This window comes from Lolium rigidum, chromosome 4 (genome assembly GCF_022539505.1).
Source record: "Lolium rigidum isolate FL_2022 chromosome 4, APGP_CSIRO_Lrig_0.1, whole genome shotgun sequence".
NCBI lineage: Eukaryota > Viridiplantae > Streptophyta > Magnoliopsida > Poales > Poaceae > Lolium > Lolium rigidum.
This window is the reverse complement of record NC_061511.1, coordinates 215,386,543-215,407,425: the sequence shown is the minus strand read 5'-3', so window position 1 is coordinate 215,407,425 and position 20,883 is coordinate 215,386,543.

Genomic DNA, 20,883 nt, shown 5'->3' with positions numbered 1-20,883 from the left:
GGAGAAACGGTGACAGAGTACATCCAGCGCTTCAGGAATCTTAGGAACCGATGTTATTCGGTTCGTATAACTGAAAAGGAAGCGAGTCGAATTGGCGGTAGCTGGCCTTGCAACACAGCTCAAGGACATGGCCTCCCAAGCAGATTATCCCTCGGCCGGCGCACATGGTTCGAAACTATCGGCATATGAACAGCGCCACCCGGACCTGTACCAAGACAAGTTCAAGCGTGCGGTAGTCATGGTCGATGCGAGAGGAAGGTGAAGTGCTCGCGGGAGACCAAGAAGTAGCAGATGGCTGAGTGGACTCGGGGAGGAACCCTCGTATCCTGCAAATGGGTAAAGCCACCGGGGCCGCCCGGGGGATTTGATTTTGACGTGACCAAGACCGAACAAATCTTCGACCTCCCGCTTAAGGAGAAACGAGTTGACGATTCCTGAAGGTCTCAAGTTCCCTACGGCGCAAGAGCTAAACGGAAAGCCGTACCGCAAATTCCACAACTCGCTTTCCCATGCCACCAACGACCGCAGGGTGTGGCGTCGGCACATCCAAGCGGCGATAGAGAAGGGGCGTTTAATTTTCAACCAGTACGCCATGAAGGTAGACACCCAGCCCTTCCCCGCCGTTAACATGGTAGAAGTCATCTACCCCGAGGGCTGCCAGCCAGGTCCCACGTTCGGCATCAACATGGTAGGGCCCGGGAACCACTCCGGCAAAGATGGAGATGAGGGCAGCTGCTCTCATAGCAAGGACACGGAAGAGGCCGCTCCACGCGATCGGCTCCATCATGATGGCAAGCGCTACGTCACGAGAGGGAGAAGTGAAGAACTTAAGATATCGGCGACCTCTCTCCGATCACCTCCTCAACAAATATGTGAGTCGGTATGACCAACGCCGACGGTCCAACTATGATGATGAAGGAGATCGTACGGCTAGAGAAGCCGGAAGACATCGTCGGCGAGGATCGCGATGAGGAGGAGCACGAGCGCCGTGCCACGGACAGGCCAAGGGGGCAAGATGACAACGCCGGACACCGGGACCGCCCTTTCTTCGGACACTGCCGGGATTCGAGAATGAGCCGATTGCCCACAATCGGCAATTGCCCCAGAATGCAACAAGAAGAAGAAGGAGGCAGCCAACGTGTCTGTGTTTGAGCGCTTAGGGCCTCTCCCACCACCAAGCAAACGCGCTGAGTCACCTCGTTGGGCAGATCTTGAGGATTCAGAAGACGAGGGACTAGAAGAAGAAGAAGACAGGTACCACCGTCCAAGGTGGTGCCCTGACGGACTCAGCCGTTCACAGAAACGCAGGGTTCAGCGGTTGCGCGGCCTGGAGGAAGCCGAAAGGTTATACTTGCATACGCTAAGGAAGGCACGGCCTGATCCGGCTGCGAAGATTCAGCCGAGCCCCGGATGAAGAGGGTCGTCCACGGAGAATGGAGTGGCGTCCCAAGCAAAAGAAAGCCGATGATGAAACATCGGCTGGCACAAACATGGTGCTTGTCTTGCCGACAGAGTTTAGTGCTCCACGATTATACGATGCACTCAAGGTGGACGACAGTAGGCGCATCAAGTCAGAGGTTGGGTTGGTTTTATCCAGCCTAACTGAGTAGCAAGATTAAACCAATGAGCAAACCGGGTGAGGCTGATCCTTGTGATCGGCCCCAAAAAAGTTTATGGAGGGACATTACAAAACCTTCATCGAGCAAGCTATGTGGAGGCCGATTCCAGCAATCGGCCAAAATTATCTTCTGCACATATCCTGTTTATGGTCAGCAACGATCTACTGGGCAGCGGCCACGTCGGCAGATGAAAGTCAGCATGAATCTTTAAGAAGTCGACGTGCAAGTGCAGTGCCCTGACTTACCAAGAAAGCCGATATCTGCAATCATTTGGCAGATTCGGCTCGGGGGGCATATAGTCAGATGAACATGTGCGGATAAACATGTGCAGACATGCGTGCGGTGGAACATTGGGGGCCGATTAAGAAGAATCGGCCAAACGAAAAAAAAACAACACAAAAGTTTAGCCGATGCAGATACGTGGCCATCGACTCAAGAGGTACAGCTACAGCTGTTATGAGCAGAAAGGGTCAACGGAGCAGGAAGTGAGTCACGAAAAGAGACTCTAATGGAAGAGCTCCTCAATTGAGTGGCTTGATAACTTCGATTTTCTCTTCAAGAACCTCTGGTTTCCTCTTTGCGAGCAATGTGCAGATCAGGTTAAGGATGGGTTACATCAGATCCACCACAGGGGAGGAGCCGATCTGACTTGCAAAGCGCGAAAGTGGACTGAAGAAGCTCGGGGGCAGCTCACCCCGAAGGTTCTCTCGCTCCGGAGAGCCGATTTTGCTTGAAATCGGCCGGTTCCGCGTCATGACTTGGAAACCGATGGCGACACATTTGGTTAGTCCATCGATATGCTCGCCTTGATAAAGGCTCGGGGGGCAACTGATGGCGCAGAATTTGCCGTTCTTAAGAAGCCGATTGAGATTTCATCAGGCTGAAAACACAATGGTATCGACTTCAGGATCAAGTCGTTTTCGGCAGTAATTCTGGTTCTCTCGTGAGAACGTCGATTTGCCTAGTTGTCCGCCAGAACTCAAAGGGATGGGGCATTAAGTTACCGGTGCGTTGTCATCGGCTTGTTGGCCATTGGCTAAGTGACGATCGGTGGGGTCAGCAGAAGAGAGAATCGGCTCAATCAAACTCAGAAGAAATCGGCAGAATTAAGATTGGGGAAGAATTCTTCAACGATAAACCAGATTTCTTACATAGAAGAGCTGATTGCTCTCAAAAGGAAGTACTAAGGGGATACATTGCCCCGTCTACTGTTGCTGATCCTATTCTAGAGGTCCTATTCTACGGGCCGTCATCGCCCTCGTCGTCACCGTCGTCGCGCCTGTCGGCCGCTGCTCCCGGCGAGCTCGTCGTCGCTCGTCTGTAGCGGCCGCCGGCAGGACCTTCGTTGTCCTCGTCCTCCACGTCGTCGTCGTCGTCGTCGCTATCATAATCACCGAGATTCCCCGGCCGGGGGCAATGGCGCTTGGCCGGCGGCTCGTCCGGAGAGGCCGTCGTCGTCGTCCTCCTCTTCCTCTCCCTCCTCCTTCACCTCGGGGGAGGTAAAGTCATCCCAGGAGAAGCGATCGTCATCGCTCTCCTCTTCCGATTCCCCGTTGGCGAGGAAGTGGAGGTCGCTCTCCCCGTCCGTTGAGGATTGGTCGTCCTCGGACCAGATGGAGAAGTCATGGTCTGATTCCTCCCCGGCCTCAATGGCGCGGCGGATGTTGGCCGCATGGACTTCTTGTGGGCTCGGTGCTGGCATCGGCTCGGGAGAAGAGGACTCGAAGGAAAGTCCCGACGAGGCAGAGGAAGAAGAGGACATGGTGCGCAGAAGGGTTTTTTTGGAGTGCCGATGGCTGGAACAGAGGAAGAGGATAAAGATGACTATTTAGTCGGCACGGTTAAATAATGAGAAACCTGGTGGGAATTACTGCCATCACAGTTTCCGAAGGGGTAATGTCAGAGCTGTCAAATTTTGCGAGAGAAGCTGAAAGGACAGGGCATAATGATGACGGAGGCTGCAAATGGCTCTGTCCTGCCACGACATGACCCTTCGAAAGGAAAATATAATGATTTTGGAAAAATTATTTCCAAAACCAGGGGGGCATGTGTTATCACCAGATTTTGGACAAATCCAGAGGTGGGCCGTAAGAGAGATGGGCTTAGAGGACTACACGTGGAAGATCTCTGAAGCGGCCTTGCACGGAGAATTTGGGCTAGTTTGCCCGTGTATCTTTAATTATAGTAGGTTATATCTTAGATCAAGATTTAGAATTTGTATCGCACACGGTGGGATATTCCCACGTTAGAAAGTCCGCTGGACTATAAATATGTATCTAGGGTTTATGGAATAAACAACAACACAACGTTCACCCCAAAACAAACCAATCTCGGCGCATCGCCAACTCCTTCGTCTCGAGGGTTTCAATCAGGTAGCGACATGCTGCCTAGATCGCATCTTGCGATCTAGGCAGCACAAGCTCCACGTTGTTCATGCGTTGCCCGTATCGAAGCGTCTTTGATGGCGGGCAACGTAGTTATCATAGATGTGTTAGGGTTAGCATAGCTCTTCGTATAAACATGCTTACGTAGTGCAACCCTCGCATGTCTAGCCGCCCTCACGCCTATCTCAGGCGTGGGGGCGGCACCCTGCTTGTTCATCATCTAGTAGATCTGATCCGTTACGATTGCTCCTTGCTCGCAAGGATTAGTTTAATATCTGCAATAGTTAGGCCTTACGAAGGGGAGGATCCAGCGGCACGTAGGGTGGCGTTCGCAAGTCCTAAACAGGATGTTCCGATGATCAACGTCACGTTGGTTGTGTGGCCTTGTTTAGGATCGGCTTACGAGCACCGTGCGTGGCCGCGAGGCCCAACCTGGAGTAGGATGATCCGATTATGCGGTGAAAACCCTAAATCGTCGTAGATCTCATTAGCTTTATCTTGATCAAGCAGGATCACCAAGTATTCGTGCACCCCGTACGGATCATGGGTGGATCGGCTCTTTGAGCCGATTCACGGGATAACTCGAGAGCCGATCGAGGCTCTTATTTAATGTTTACGTGTATGCCATGCGGGGAACTAAGCGAGGCATCCCCATCACCTTCCTGACCAGGTATAGGTCAGGTGGCACGCCCTTGCACTTTGCATCGCCGCGTGTGACCAGAAGAGCTTTGCGGGCCGTCGCTCGGAGGGGTCTCAGCCAGCCGCAGCTCTAGGCTCTTCCCGGCTCTACCGTGTTGACAGGCCGCTGCCCGCCGGTGGGTTTTGGCGATCAACAGCATCTTGTCCCATTATTTTGGGAAGACCTTTTCTTCGAACTGTTGGTGCTATTATTGATATGAAGGAAGGGAATATTAAGTATCAATTTCCTCTCAAGAAAGGTATGGAACACTTCCCTAGAAAGAGAATGAAGTTACCTTATGATTCTATTATTAGAACAAATTATGATGTTGATGCTTCATCTCTTGATGTTACTTGATTCACACTTTCGCGCCTAGGCGAAGGCGTTAAAGAAAAGCGCTTATGGGAGACAACCCATTATTTTACTTCTGCACTTTTGTTTTATATTTGAGTCTTGGAAGTTGTTACTACTGTAGCAACCTCTCCTTATCTTTATTTTATTGTATTGGTGTGCCAAGAAAAGTCTTTGATAGTAGGGTTGATACTAGATTTGGATTACTGCGCAGAAACAGATTTCTTGCTGTCACGAAATTGAGTAGCCCCCTCTGTAGATAACTCAAAAAAATCTGCCAATTTACGTGCGTGATCCTCAGATATCTACGCAACTTTCATTCAATTTGAGCTTTTTCATCTGAGCAAGTTAAGTGCCCCTGAAAAATTAGTCTTTTCGGACTGTTCTGTTTTGACAGATTCTGCCTTTTATTTCGCATTGCCTCTTTTGCTATGTTGGGTGGATTTCTTTGTTCCATTAACTTTCAGTAGCTTTGAGCAATGTCCAGAAGTATTAAGAATGATTGTGTCACCTCTGAATATGTAAATTTTAATTATGCACTAACCCTCTAATGAGTTTGTTTTGAGTTTGGTGTGGAGAAAGTTTTCAAGGGTCAAGAGAGGAGATGATACAATATGATCAAGAAGAGTGAAAAATCTAAGCTTGGGGATGCCCCCGTGGTTCATCCCTGCATATTTCAAGAAGACTCAAGCATCTAAGCTTGGGGATGCCCAAGGCATCCCTTTCTTCATCGACAACTTATCGGGTCACCTCTAGTGAAACTATATTTTTATTCCGTCACATCTTATGTGCTTTACTTGGAGCGTCTGTATGTTTTTATTTTTGTTTTTGTTTGAATAAAATCGGATCCTAGCATTCTTTGTTTGGGAGAGAGACACGCTCCGCTGTTGCATATGAACACAGGTGTTCTTAGCTTTACTTTTAATGTTCATGGCGAAGGCTGAAAACTGCTTCGTTCATTGTTATATGTTTGGCAACAGAAAATGCTTCATGTGGTAATTGGTATAATGTCTTGAATAATTTGATACTTGGCAATTGTTGTGCTCAAATAGATCATGTTTAAGCTCTTGCATCATGTACTTTGCACCTATTAATTAAGAACTACCGTAGAGCTTGTTGAAATTTGGTTTGCATGATTGGTCTCTCTAAAGTCTAGATATTTTCTGGTGAGGTGTTTGAACAACAAGGAAGACAGTGTAGAGTCTTATAATGCTTGCAATATGTTCTTATGTAAGTTTTGCTGTACCGATTCATACTTGTGTTTGCTTCAAACAACCTTGCTAGCCAAAGCCTTGTACTGAGAGGGAATACTTCTCGTGCATCCAAATCCTTTAGCCAAAACCTATGCCATTTGTGTCCACCATACCTACCTACTATGTGGTATTTCTCTGCCATTCCAAAGTAAATTTCTTGAGTGCTACCTTTAAAATTTAATTCCTTGTCTTTGCAATATATAGCTCATGGGAAAATAGCTTAAAAACTATTGTGGTAAAGAATATGTAGCTTATGTATCTTATTTCTTATAAGTTGCTTGTTGAGCGGTAACCATGTTTATGGGGACGCCATCAACTATTACACCTTTGTTGAATATCATGTGAGTTGCTATGCATGTTCGTCTTGTCTGAAGTACGGGTGATTTATCATGATCAAATGGTTTGAGTATGCATATTGCTAGAGAAGAACATTGGGCCGCTAACTAAAGCCATGTATCATGGTGGAAGTTTCAGTTTGGACATTAATCCTCAATCTCTTATGAGAATATTATCAGTTGTTGAATGCTTATGCATTAAAGAGGAGTCCATTATCTGTTTTCTATGTTGTCCCGGTATGGATGTCCTTAGTTGAGATTTATCAAAAACGAGAAATCAAATGCGATCTATCTCCTTGGACCTTTGTACAGGTGGCATAGAGGTACCCCTTTGTGACACTTGGTTGAAACATATGTTATGCAATGATAATCCATGTAAATCCAAGCTAATTAGGACAAGGTGCGAGCACTATTGGTATTCTATGCATGAGGCTTGCAACTTATAGGATGTCTTATGCATAACACATATGAATTATTACTACCGTTGACAAAATTGTTTCTATGTTTTCAAAATGAAAAGCTCTAGCACAAAAATAGTAATCCATGCTTCCTCTCGCGAAGGGCCATTCTTTTACTTTATGTTGAGTCAGTTTACCTACTTCTTTCTATCTTGGAAGCAAACACTTGTGTCAACTGTGTGCATTGATTCCTACATACTTGCTTATTTGCATTCATCATAATACTTTGTGTTGACAATTATCCATGAGATATACATGTTGAAGTTGAAAGCAACCGCTGAAACTTATATCTTCCTTTGTGTTGCTTCAAAACTTTCTACTAAGAATTTATTGCTTTATGAGTTAACTCCTATGCAAGACTTATTGATGCTTGTCTCGAAAGTACTATTCATGAAAAGTCTTTGCTATATGATTCAGTTGTTTAAATCATTGTCTTTATCATTGCTTCGAATCACTTCATTCATCTCATATGCTTTATAATAGTATTGATCAAGATTATGATAGCATGTCACTTCAGAAATTATCCTTGTTATCGTTTACCTACTCGAGGGCGAGTACGAACTAAGCTTGGGGATGCTTGATACGTCTCAAACGTATCTATAATTTCTTATGTTCCATGCTAGTTTTATGACAATACTCACTGTTTTATATACACTTTATAATGATTTCATGCATTTTCCGGAACTAACCTATTAACAAGATGCCGAAGTGCCAGTTCCTATTTTCTGCTGTTTTTGGTTCCAGAAAGGCTGTTCGGGCAATATTCTCGGAATTCGACGAAACAAAGGCCAAACATCATAATTCACCGAGACGGACCAGAACACCGAAGGAGAGTCGGAGGGGAGGCCCAGGGCTCCCAGACCACAGGGCGGTGCGGCCTGGAAGGGGGGCGCGCCAGCCTATGGTGTGGGCCCCCAGGCACCCCCTTGCGCCGCCTCTTTGCCTATATAATCTCTCGTGACGTGAAAACCCTACACCAATTGACGAAACTCCAGAAAGACTCCAGGTGCGCCGCCGCCATCGCGAAACTCCGTTTCGGGGGACAGAAGACTCTGTTCCGGCACGCCGCCGAGACGGAGAATTGCCCCCGGAGTCATCTGCATCGACACCACCGCCATCTTCATCGCCATTGCTGTCTCCCATGATGAGGAGGGAGTAGTTCTCCCCCGAGGCTGAGGGCTCTACCGGTAGCTATGTGGTTCATCTCTCTCTCCCATGTGATCTTTATGTGATCATGAGCTTTGTATCACTATTAATCTATGTGCTACTCTAGTGATGTTATTAAAGTAGTCTATTCCTCCTCCATGATGTAATGTTGACGGTGTGTGTATCATGTAGTACTTGGCGTAGGTTATGATTGTAATCTCTTGTAGATTATGAAGTTAACTATTACTATGATAGTATTGATGCGATCTATTCCCCTTTCATAGCTATTGTTGACAGTGTGTATGCTATGTTAGTACTCGGTCTAAATTGCAACGGTCTATTATGCACTCTAGAGGTTACTTTCATATGAACTCCGGATGTTGTGGAGCTTGTTTACTCCGTCTTGAGGTGTGCTTTTATAGCCCTACACAATGAATGGTGTTTGTTATCCAACAAGAGAGTGTAGAAAGTAGCATTTATTTATTCAGTTATGTGATCAATGTTGAGAGTGTCCACTAGTGAAAGTATGATCCCTAGGCCTTGTTTCTAAGCATTGAAACACCGTTTCCAACAAGTTCGTTACATGTTCGCTTGCTGCCATCTTTATTTCAGATTGCAATTACTACTTACAATCATCCATATTACTTGTATTTCACTATCTCTTCGCCGAACTAGTGCACCTATACATCCGACAAGTGTATTAGGTGTGTTGGGGACACAAGAGACTTCTTGTATCGTAATTGCGGGGTTGCTTGAGAGGGATATCTTTGACCTCTACCTCCCTGAGTTCGATAAACCTTGGGTGATTCACTTAAGGGAAACTTGCTGCTGTTCTACAAACCTCTGCTCTTGGAGGCCCAACACTGTCTACAGGAATAGAAGCGTGTGTAGACATCAGAGATCTGGTGTTACGCCTAGTGCAGCGCACTGAGGGACGCCATAAGCTCTCACCTCCGTGGGAAGGACCTTTCATTGTGAGCAAGGCTCTACACAATGATCCCTACTACTTAATCGATGCATAGGAATCAAAGAAAGGCAAGGCGGACAGGTCCGGAGAGGAAACCAAGCGCCCATGGAACATAGCACTGCTACGTCCTTTCTATTCCTGAAGTTGTGCTGTAAGGAGTTCTTTTTTGTACCTTAAGTGCTATGAATAAAGATGTCGGCACCTCGAATGAATCTCGGGGACTGCCTCTACCGAAAATTGCATGTAATGTGTTTATTTTTTCAGTTTACCGGTTGCTTGGCGAACATTTTTTCTTTCCGGTTTAGTAACGTGCTAAACCTACCGGAGTCTTCGACTATGCTGTTGTCCACAGACTGGCTTCATGGCAAGCAAGATAAACCAGTAGGAACTAAGCACGCGAAACACGAAGAGGAGGAATGGGAACAATCAATCCAGAAAAAGTTTAACTAACCCCGGTTATACCGATTTTTTGTGAAAAATTTCGAATTTTTTCTAAGTTCAAGAAAGTGCTTGCTTGGCAAAATAACTTTGTGACTCATACGCCAAAAAACCCAGAGAGGTAGGTGATACGTCTCCGACGTATCGATAATTTCTTATGTTCCATGCCACATTATTGATGATATCTACATGTTTTATGCATACTTTATGTCATATTTATGCGTTTTCCGGAACTAACCTATTGACGAGATGCCGAAGTGCCAGTTCCTGTTTTCTGCTGTTTTTGGTTTCAGAAATCCTAGTAAGGAAATATTCTCGGAATTGGACGAAATCAACGCCCAGCGTCCTATTTTTCCATGAAGCTTCCAAAACACCCGAGAGTCGCCAGAGGGGAGCCCTGGTGGGCCCAGGAGGTAGGCCGGCGCGGCCCAGGCCCTGGCCACGCCGCCTTATGGTGACACCGCCTCTTTGACCCTCCGACGCCGCCTCTTCGCCTATTTAAGCCCCCTCGACCTAAAACCTCGATACGGAAAAGCCACGGTACGAGAAACCTTCCAGAGCCGCCGCCATCGCGAAGCCAAGATCTGGGGGACAGGAGTCTCTGTTCCGGCATGCCGCCGGGACGGGGAAGTGCCCCCGGAAGGCTTCTCCATCGACATCACCGCCATCTTCATCACCGCTGCTGTCTCCCATGAGGAGGGAGTAGTTCTCCATCGAGGCTCGGGGCTGTACCGGTAGCTATGTGGTTAATCTCTCTCCTATGTACTTCAATACAATGATCTCATGAGCTGCCTACATGATTGAGATTCATATGAGTTTTGTATCACTATTCATCTATGTGCTACTCTAGTGATGTTATTAAAGTACTCTATTCCTCCTGCATGGTGTAAAGGTGGCAGTGTGTGCATCATGTAGTACTTGGCGTAGTTTATGATTGTGATCTCTTGTAGATTATGAAGTTAACTATTACTATGATGGTATTGATGTGATCTATTTGGTTATGTTGATCTATCTTGCACTCTAAGGTTATTTAAATATGAACAAGTGGTGTTCATCATCCAACAAGAGGGTGTAGAGTCTAGCATCTATCTATTTATTTATGTGATCAATGTTGAGAGTGTCCACTAGTGAAAGTATAATCCCTAGGCCTTGTTCCTAAATACTGCTATCGCTGCTTGTTTACTGTTTTACTGCATCTGTACTGTCCGCAATATTACCACCATCAACCACACGCCAGTCTTGGGCAGCCAAGCACTTTTCTGGCACCGTTGCTACTGCTCATATTTATTCATACCACCTGTATTTCACTATCTCTTCGCCGAACTAGTGCACCTATTAGGTGTGTTGGGGACACAAGAGACTTCTTGCTTTGTGGTTGCAGGGTTGCATGAGAGGGATATCTTTGACCTCTTCCTCCCTGAGATCGATAAACCTTTGGTGATCCACTTAAGGGAAACTTGCTGCTGTTCTACAAACCTCTGCTCTTGGAGGCCCAACACTGTCTACAAGAATAGAAGCTCCCGTAGACATCAGTAGGCAGAGGCAAAGCAAAAAAACCAAGTGTGCATCGAATTGAATGACGAAACAATTCCAGAATCTTCACAGTGCAAGATCAAAGCAAACAATATGCAAAATGCTAAGGTAGCACATAAAACTTAACTTAGTAAGTTACCGGTAAAAAGATACCGGCACAATTGTTGTAGCACAACCAAAAGACATGCTAAGTTTTATATTACATCTTAAACCCCGACATTCCGGGGTAGAATTTAACGGGCTTAAGTTTTGAGGCAACAAATATGTGGTGAACACAAACAAGGAGACTCAGGCAATAGGAGGCTGCGCGCCGGCCTCAGGAGCTTCCGGAGGAGCATCGCCTTCTTCCGGATCAGCCGCATCCTCTTCGGCATCCTCATCCTCCTCGTCCTCGAGGACTTCTCCTTCGTCGTCAGAAATTGCATCCTTGACGTCGGGGAGAGGAGGGATGAAGGTGCGCACGTGGGCGAACTCGGCGATTGATACGCGTACAGCACGAGTCCGTTGGGAACCCAAAGAGGAAGGTGTGATGCGTACAACGGAAAGTTTTCCCTCAGTAAAAAAACCAAGGTTTATCGAACCAGTAGGAGCCAAGAAGCACGTTGAAGGTTGATGGCGGCGGAGTGTAGTGCGGCGCAACACCAGGGATTCCGGCGCCAACGTGGAACCTGCACAACACAACCAAATTACTTTGCCCCAACGTGACGGTGAGGTTGTCAATCTCACCGGCTTGCTGTAACAAAGGATTAGATGTATAGTGTGGATGATGATGTTTGCAGAAAACAGTAGAACAAATATTGCAGTAGATTGTATTCGATGTAAAAGAATGGACCGGGGTCCACAGTTCACTAGAGGTGTCTCTCCCATAGGAATAAACATGTTGGGTGAACAAATTACAGTTGGGCAATTGACAAATAAAGAGGGCATGACCATGCACATACATGTTATGATGAGTATTGTGAGATTTAATTGGGCATTACGACAAAGTACATAGACCGCTATCCGAGCATGCATCTATGCCTAAAAAGTCCACCTTCAGGTTATCATCCGAACCCCCTCCAGTATTAAGTTGCAAACAACAGACAATTGCATTAAGTATGGTGCGTAATGTAATCAACAAATATATCCTTAGACATAGCATTGATGTTTTATCCCTAGTGGCAACACCACATCCACAACCTTAGAGGTTGCTGTCACTCCCCCAAATTTAATGGAGGCATGAACCCACTATCGAGCATAAATACTCCCTCTTGGAGTTACAAGCAAAAACTTGGCCAGAGCCTCTACTAGCAACGGAGAGCATGCAAGATCATAAACAACACATAGATAGATTGATAATCAACATAACATAGCATTCATTATTCATCGGATCCCAACAAACGTAACATGTAGCATTACAAATAGATGATCTTGATCATGTTAGGCAGCTCACAAGATCCAACAATGATAGCACAATTAGGAGAAGACGACCATCTAGCTACTGCTATGGACCCATAGTCCAGGGGTGAACTACTCACACATCACTCCGGAGGCGACCATGGCGGTGAAGAGTCCTCCGGGAGATGATTCCCCTCTCCGGCAGGGTGCCGGAGGCGATCTCCTGAATCAACCGAGATGGGATTGGCGGCGGCGGCGTCTCTGGAAGGTTTTCCGTATCGTGGCTCTCGGTACTGGAGTTATTCTCGACGAAGGCTTAAGTAGGCGGAAGGGTAGGTTTAGGGGCTCCACGAGGGGCCCACACCATAGGCCGGCGTGGCCAGGGCCTGGGCCGCGCCGCCCTGGTGTGTGGCCGCCTCGTCGCCCCACTTCGTTTCCTCTCCGGACTTCTGGAAGCTTCGTGGAAAAATAAGATCCTGGGCGTTGATTTCGTCCAATTCCGAGAATATTTCCATACTAGGATTTCTAAAACCAAAAACAGCAGAAAACAGCAACTGGCTCTTCGGCATCTCGTTAATAGGTTAGTGCCGGAAAATGCATAAATATGACATAAAGTATGTATAAAACATGTGAGTATCATCATAAAAGTAGCATGGAACATAAGAAATTATCGATACGTTGGAGACGTATCAGCATCCCCAAGCTTAGTTCCTACTCGTCCCGAGTAGGTAAACGATAACAAAGATAATTTCTGAAGTGACATGCCATCATAATCTTGATCAATACTATTGTAGGCACATGTAATGAATGCAGCGATTCGAAACAATGTTAATGCAATGAGTAAACAATTGAATCATATAGCAAAGACTTTTCATGAATAGTACTTTCAAGACAAGCATCAGTAAGTCTTGCATAAGAGTTAACTCATAAAGAAATAATTTCAAAGTAAAGGTATTGAAGCAACACAAAGGAAGATTAAGTTTCAGCAGTTGCTTTCGACTTGTAACATGTATATCTCATGGATATTATCAACATAAAGTAATATAATAAGTGCAATATGCAAGTATGTAGGAATCAATGCACAGTTCACACAAGTGTTTGCTTCTTGAGATGGAGAGAAATAGGTGAACTGACTCAACATAAAAGTAGAAGAAAGGCCCTTCGCAGAGGGAAGCATCGATTGCTATATTTGTGCTAGAGCTTTTATTTTGAAAACAAGAAACAATTTTGTCAACGGTAGTAATAAAGCATATGTATTATGTAAATTATATCCTACGAGTTGCAAGCCTCATGCATAGTATACCAATAGTGCCCGCACCTTGTCCTAATTAGCTCGGATTACCTGGATTATCACCGCAATACATATGTTTTAACCAAGTATCACAAAGGGGTACCTCTATGCCGCATGTACAAAGGTCTAAGGAGAAAGCTCGCATTGGATTTCTCGCTTTTGATTATTCTCAACTTAGACATCCATACCGGGACAACATAGACAACATATAATGGACTCCTCTTTAATGCTTAAGCATTCAACAACAATTAATATTCTCATATGAGATTGAGGATATTTGTCCAAAACTGAAACTTCCACCATGGATCATGGCTTTAGTTAGCGGCCCAATGTTCTTCTCTAACAATATGCATGCTCAAACCATTCAACTCATGGTAAATCTCCCTTACTTCAGACAAGACGAACATGCATAGCAACTCACATGATATTCAACAAAGGGTCGTTGATGGCATCCCCAGGAACATGGTTATCGCTCAACAAGCAACTTAATAAGAGATAAGATGCATAAGTACATATTCAATACCACAATAGTTTTTAGGCTATTTGTCCCATGAGATATATATTGCAAAGGCGAAGAATGGGAATTTTAAAGGTAGCACTCAAGCAATTTAGTTTGGAATGGCGGAGAAATACCATGTAGTAGGTAGGTATGGTGGACACAAGTGGCATAGTGTTTGGCTCAAGGATTTTGGATGTATGAGAAGTATTCCCTCTCAATACAAGGCTTAGGCTAGCAAGGTTATTTGAAACAAACACAAGTATGAACCGGTACAGCAAAACTCACATAAAAGACATATTGTAAGCATTATAAGACTCTACACCGTCTTCCTTATTGTTCGACCCTTACTAGAAAATATCTAGACCTTAGAGAGACCAATCATGCAAACCAAATTTTAGCAAGCTCTATGTATTTCTTTATTAATAGGTGCAAAGTATATGATGCAAGAGCTTAAACATGAGCACAACAATTGCCAAGTATCAAATTATTCAAGACATTATACCAATTACCACATGTAGCATTTCCTGTTTCCAACCATATAACATTTAACGAAGCAGTTTCAACCTTCGCCATGAACATTATGAGTAAAGCCTAAGGACATATTTGTCCATATGCAACAGCGGAGCGTGTCTCTCTCTCCCACACAATGAATGCTAGGATCCAACTTTATTCAAACAAAACAAAAACAAAAACAAACAGACGCTCCAAGCAAAGTACATAAGATGTGATGGAATAAAAATATAGTTTCACTAGAGGAACCTGATAATTTTGTCGATGAAGACGGGGATGCCTTGGGCATCCCCAAGCTTAGACGCTTGAGTCTTCTTGAAATATGCAGGGGTGAACCACCGGGGCATCCCCAAGCTTAGAGCTTTCACTCTCCTTGATCATATTGTATCATCCTCCTCTCTTGATCCTTGAAAACTTTCTCCACACCAAACTCAAAACAACTCATTAGAGGGTTAGTGCATAATCAAAATTCACATGTTCAGAGGTGACATAATCATTCTTAACACTTCTGGACATTGCACAAAGCTACTGAAAGTTAATGGAATAGAAAAATCCATCAAGCATAGCAAAACAGGCAATGCGAAATAAAAGGCAGAATCTGTCAAAACAGAACAGTCCGTAAGGACGAATTTCTAAGAGGCACCAGACTTGCTCAAATGAAAATGCTCAAATTGAATGAAAGTTGTGTACATATCTGAGGATCACTCACGTAAATTTGCAGAATTTTCTGAGTTACCTACAGAGAATTCAGCCCAGATTCGTGACAGCAAGAAATCTGTTTCTGCGCAGTAATCCAAATCTAGTATGAACCTTACTATCAAAGACTTTACTTGGCACAACAATGCAACAAAACTAAGATAAGGAGAGGTTGCTACATTAGTAACAACTTCCAAGACTCAAATATAAAACAAAATTGATGTAGTAAAATCATGGGTTGTCTCCCATAAGCGTTTTTTCTTTAACGCCTTTCAGCTAGGCGCAGAAAGTGTGTATCAAGTATTATCAAGAGACGAAGCATCAACATCATAATTTGTTCTAATGATAGAATCAAAAGGTAACTTAATTCTCTTTCTAGGGAAGTGTTCCATACCTTTCTTGAGAGGAAATTGATATTTAATATTACCTTCCTTCATATCAATAATAGCACCAACAGTTCGAAGAGAAGGTCTTCCCAATATAATGGGACAAGATGCATTGCATTCAATATCCAAGACAACAAAATCAACGGGGACAAGGTTATTGTTAACCGTAATGCGAACATTATCAACTCTCCCCAAAGGTTTCTTTGTAAAATTATCAGCAAGATTAACATCCAAATAACAATTTTTCAATGGTGGCAAGTCAAGCATATTATAGATTTTCTTAGGCATAACGGAAATACTTGCACCAAGATCACATAAAGCATTACAATCAAAGTCATTGACCTTCATCTTAATGATGGGCTCCCAACCATCCTCTATCTTCCTATGAATAGAAGCTTCGCGTTCTAATTTCTCTTCTCTAGCTTTTATGAGAGCATTTGTAATATGTTTTGTAAAGGCCAAATTTATAGCACTAGCATTAGGACTTTTAGCAAGTTTTTGTATGAACTTTATAACTTCAGAGATGTGACAATCATCAAAATCTAAACCATTATGATCTAAAGCAATGGGATCATTATCCCCAACATTAGAAAAAATTTCAGCAGTTTTATCAGTTTCAGGCAGTTTTTCACGCTTTGCATTAGAAGTGGAAACATTGCCAACACCAATTATTTTACCATTGATAGTAGGAGGTGCAACAACATGTGGAGCATTAGCATTACTAGTGGTGGTAATAGTCCAAACTTTAGCTATATTGTCTTCTTTAGCATTTTCTTCTTTCTCCCACCTAGCACGCAATTCGGCCATCAATCTTATATTCTCATTAATTCTAACTTGGATGGAGTTTGCTGTAGTAACAATTTTATTACCAATATCTTCAGGTTTAGTAGCCATTTATTAATTAAGGAAGATTGTGACGCAGACATGTATGAGATTCGGTTTTCAGCATTTGCAAGTTTAGTTTGCAACCCAGAGATCTCCATATTCAGATTTTCAAGTTGATTTCCTATATTTTTCAACAAGGTAGATTGTTCATGCATAGTTCTAGTAAACAATTTATTTTGCTCATATTGGGATTGCATAAAGCTCTTAGTAGATCTTTCAATTTCTAACATCTTTTCCACATTAGGTGAAACATATCTACCATAAGAGTTACCATTAGCAGGATATGGCCTAGAGTTATTGTAATTGTTATTTTTAATGAAGTTCACATCAACATGTTCTTCTTGGGCAACCAATGAAGCTAACGGAACATTATTAGGATCAACATTAGTCCTACCATTCACAAGCATAGACATAATAGCATCAATCTTATCACTCAAGGAGGAGGTTTCTTCGACAGAATTTACTTTCTTACCTTGTGGAGCTCTTTCCGTGTGCCATTCAGAGTAATTAATCGTCATATTATCAAGAAGTTTTGTTGCGTCGCCTAGAGTAATGGACATAAAGGTACCTCCAGCAGCTGAATCCAATAGGTTCCGTGAAGAAAAATTCAGTCCTGCATAAAAGGTTTGGATGATCATCCAAGTAGTCAGTCCATGGGTTGGGCAATTTTTAACCAAAGATTTCATTCTTTCCCATGCTTGGGCAACATGCTCATTATCCAATTGTTTAAAATTCATTATGCTACTTCTCAAAGATATAATTTTAGCGAGGAGGATAATATCTACCAATAAAAGCATCCTTGCATTTAGTCCATGAATCAATACTATTCTTAGGAAGAGATAGCAACCAATCTTTAGCTCTTCCTCTTAATGAGAAAGGAAACAATTTTAATTTTATAATGTCACCATCTACATCCTTATACTTTTGCATTTCACATAGTTCAACAAAATTATTAAGATGGGCAACGAGCATCATCGGAACTAACACCGGAAAATTGCTCTCTCATAACAAGATTTAGTAAAGCGGGTTTAATTTCAAAGAATTCTGTTGTAGTAGCGAGGTGGAGCAATAGGTGTGCATAAGAAATCATTATTATTTGTGGTTGTGAAGTCACACAACTTAGTATTTTCAGGAGTACCCATTTTAGCAACAGTAAACAAAGCAAACTAGATAAAGTAAATGCAAGTAACTAATTTTTTTGTGTTTTTAATATGGAAAACAAGATAGTAAATAAAGTAAGACTAGCAACTAATTTTTGTGTGTTTTGTTTTAGTGCAGCAAACAAACAAGTAAATAAAAGTAAAGCAAGACAAAAACAAAGTAAAGAGATTGGAGGTGGAGACTCCCCTTGCAGCGTGTCTTGATCTCCCCGGCAACGGCGCCAGAAAAAGAGCTTGATACGCGTACATCACGCGTCCGTTGGGAACCCCAAGAGGAAGGTGTGATTCGTACAGCGGCAAGTTTTCCCTCAGTAAGAAACCAAGGTTTATCGAGCCAGTAGGAGCCAAGAAGCACGTTGAAGGTTGATGGCGGCTTAGTGTAGTGCGACGCAACACCAGGGATTCCGCGCGCCAACGTGGAACCTGCACAACACAACCAAATTACTTTGCCCCAACGTGATAGTGATGTTTTCAATCTCACCGGCTTGCTGTAACAAAGGATTAGATGTATAGTGTGGATGATGATGTTTGCAGAAAACAGTAGAACGAATATTGCAGTAGATTGTATTCGATGTAAAAGAATAGACCGGGGTCCACAGTTCACTAGAGGTGTCTCTCCCATAAGAATAAGCATGTTGGGTGAACAAATTACAGTTGGGCAATTGACAAATAAAGAGGGCATGACCATGCACATACATGTTATGATGAGTATTGTGAGATTTAATTGGGCATTACGACAAAGTACATAGACCGCTATCCAACATGCATCTATGCCTAAAAAGTCCACCTTCAAGTTATCATCCGAACCCCCTCCAGTATTAAGTTGCAAACAACAGACAATTGCATTAAGTATGGTGCGTAATGTAATCAACAAATATATCCTTAGACATAGCATTGATGTTTTATCCCTAGTGGCAACAGCACATCCACAACCTTAGAGGTTGCTGTCACTCCCCCAGATTTAATGGAGGCATGCACCCACTATCGAGCATAAATACTCCCTCTTGGAGTTACAAGCAAAAACTTGGCCAGAGCCTCTACTAGCAATGGAGAGCATGCAAGATCATAAACAACACATAGATAGATTGATAATCAACATAACATAGCATTCAATATTCATCGGATCCCAACAAACGCAACATGTAGCATTACAGATAGATGATCTTGATCATGTTAGGCAGCTCACAAGATCCAACAATGATAGCACAATTAGGAGAAGACGACCATCTAGCTACTGCTATGGACCCATAGTCCAGGGGTGAACTATTCACACATCACTCTAGAGGCGACCATGGCGGTGAAGAGTCCTCCGGGAGATGATTCCCCTCTCCGGCAGTGTGCCAGAGGCGATCTCCTGAATCCCCCAAGATGGGATTGGTGGCGGCGGCGTCTCTGGAAGGTTTTCCGTATCGTGGCTCTCGGTACTGGAGTTATTCTCGACGAAGGCTTAAGTAGGCGAAAGGGTAGGTTTAGGGGCGCCACGAGGGGCCCACACCACAGGCCGGCGCGGCCAGGGCCTGGGCCGCGTCGCCCTGGTGTGTGGCCGCCTCGTCGCCCCACTTCGTTTCCTCTCCGGACTTCTGGAAGCTTCGTGGAAAAATAAGATCCTGGGCGTTGATTTCGTCCAATTCCGAGAATATTTCCTTACTAGGATTTCTGAAACCAAAAACGACGAGAAAACGGCAACTAGCTCTTCGGCATCTCGTTAATAGGTTAGTGCCAGAAAATGCATAAATATGACATAAAGTATGTATAAAACATGTGAGTATCATCATAAAAGTAGCATGGAACATAAGAAATTATCGATACGTTGGAGACGTATCAGCGATGCGGTAGGCGCGGTCCTGGCGCTTGGCGGTGCGAGCCGGATCCTTGTCGGTAGGCGAGTCGCCACGGAGGGCGTGGAAGGCGTCCAGGTCCAGGTCGTCGTACCAGGAGCATGCGATGCGCAGCGCTGCATCCGCTCCGGCACGAGCCGCTGAACACCTCCACTCGCAGATCCTCCGGCCCGCGTCCTTTAGGCGGTCGGCGACGAGCGAGACGTTGTCAGGCACCGGCTCCCTAGGCCACAGCACCTTGAGGACTTGGATGGCAGCGTCCGGAAGGTCGGCAAGATGCCGGTCCACGGAGCGCATGTGCTGGACCCGGGCGGAGAGCGCGACCAGATAGTCGTAGCCGTCCCAGGGTGCATCCGGGTTTGGCAAAGCTTGCTTGGCCCTGTGCTCCGTGACCTTGGCAACCGCATGCGTCTAGGAATCCGGGAAGATCCCTACAAAAGAAAAAGAAAAGGAAAAGCAACCGGTGTAAGAACATACCGGTATCAACTAAAAGCTTCTAAGCAAGAGAAAAAAGGAAAAATCGCTTACTGCAGGCGAGGGCGTCGATCTGCATCACCAGCCGATCATATTCAATTTGATTGGCGGTGAACAGGGCGATCCGGTCTTCCGCAGCCTTCCGCGCGGCCTTCTCCTCCTCCAGCTCCTTCCGCACCACAGCAGTGGAGTACGTGTACTCCTTCAAGGTTTCGTCCAGTTTGGCCTCTGCTGCGGCTTTGGCCTCCTTGAGCCCCCGCGCGTGCCGGAGCTCAGCCTGCATGGCCTGCTCCTTCACCTCGCGGTGCGCGGTGGTGAGCCGCTCTTTTTCAGCTGAAATCCGGAAGGGTCTTGTTAACAAAGATATTTCCGGTATGGCAAAAGATGCAAAACAAGTAAAAACAAGAAATGGTACCTTTGAGCGCGGTGAGCTCGGCGGAGAGATCCTCGAAAGAGACTTCCGGAAGAGCTGAAATGCAAAAAGTTAGGAACTAAAAAATAAAAAGCAACCGGTAAGAAGAAGCCGGAGGAGCAAGGACTAACCTTGGCACTTGCTGTGGGCCTCGGACAGCTCCCGGTGCTCCCACAACAGCTCCTCCGCCCT